Here is a 1,561-nt window from a genome sequence, read left to right on the forward strand (position 1 = left end):
CAGACTAAAGAACACAGTGTTTTGGGACAAAATTTGTCTTTGTGGTTTTAAAAATGGTGGTTAGGCTTTGGACACCTTCCAGAGTTATATTGATTGGATTTGATAAGGGTAGACCTCCTGAAAAACTAAATTCAACAGAATCAAACCAAAAGATATCTCAATTCTAAACTTCTTTTTAGAATTATATATTGCCGAATGCACCTGCTTGGATTCCTGATCTCAAGAACTTTCATCTGGGTTTAGTCAAGATAAACACCAGGCTACAACATTCATTCCATTTTCCCAACCTCCCATCCCCAAGGATATCTGAATATCCACCTACAGCTTGAAGAAGTTATTGAAGAGATGTTGCCCCAATTCCCTAAACTTTGGGAGGCTAAAAGTGGTTATTCTAAGGTTGTCTTTCTAGAGAATTTAGAAATGACCGTAATTTAATTGTGAGGAATTAACTGGAATTTATTGTACAACCATAATCTCATTTGGTAGAAATAATAAGCTAAAGTTATAATCTTTTACTTCAGTACAGAATTACCAGTACAGATACAAGTTTAGATTTTGTTTGATATAAATTTATTTTTAAGATAATTTTATATTTTATTTCTCCAGTGACATTTTTACAGTTGAATAAAAGTTAAAGGCCTGCTTGCACACCGAAGCCAGGTTGTTTGAGTATTTCAGTCAAAGAAGTAAGGTTGGCTCACAACAAAAGTGACCACTCCTTGGCCCCAGCTTTGGAACTTTCCCAGTTCTGAGTTCATCAATAATCTCTTCAATATCCTTGGGTGTCAGATCCTCACAGTAGTTGCTATTTATTTGAACCATTGGTGCATTTACACAGGCCCCTAACTTCTGTAAGAGTGAAAAGTTTGTCAGGTGTTGTCTCTCCAACTTTATCCCTAGCTTTCTCTGAAGGGTCTCCAGGATGCTGTGAGAATTTGAAAGCATGCAAGGTGTAGCAGTGCAGACTTGATTATGGTACATCCCATTTATACACATTGTATAAAATGTAGCTACTTCATATACTCTCATTGGAGGTACTTATAAAACTTCTGCCACCTTGTTCATAGGGGAGATAGGCAGCCATCCATTCTGCATTTGAGCTAGATCCAGGACTGGAAGCACAGCTGCTGCTCTGTGCACTTCTGGGTAGTTTTTTTACTATTGCTTCTGTCTTGTAGTTTTCTTGTGTGAAATCAAATGGAGTATTTGGGTTATTCCCAGGAGCACTGTGCCTATACAACACATTTAAGTATACAAGGCTCATACCCAGTTCTTTACTGCTATTAAAAAACTAAGAGATGATTAAACATGTGAGTTAAGGGCCAGACAGCAAATTCATGGCTCTAAGTTTATTGTTAGAGAACTTTCAAGATAATTTTCTAAGATAATTAACAGACAACAGTCCAGATTACTTACATAGTTAGATGGTTGTCAAAAACATCAGAAATCCACAAAATCTGACATTTAATGTTATTTATCTTTTTTTTGAGATATGTCTTCTAACAGCTCCCCTTTAGTGGATTCAAAGAAGAAACTGAACATCTCCATCTCCAGGAGGGGT

At 36.5% G+C, this 1,561-nt stretch overlaps 1 pseudogene; it reads right to left on the reverse strand.

Moving 5' to 3' along the window:
- Positions 1–631: 631 nt before the first annotated feature.
- Ndufv2-ps1 (NADH:ubiquinone oxidoreductase core subunit V2, pseudogene 1) lies at positions 632–1,264 on the reverse strand (annotated as a pseudogene).
- Between the last annotated feature and the right edge of the window lie 297 nt (positions 1,265–1,561).

This window comes from Rattus norvegicus, chromosome X (genome assembly GCF_036323735.1).
Source record: "Rattus norvegicus strain BN/NHsdMcwi chromosome X, GRCr8, whole genome shotgun sequence".
Lineage (NCBI taxonomy): Eukaryota > Metazoa > Chordata > Mammalia > Rodentia > Muridae > Rattus > Rattus norvegicus.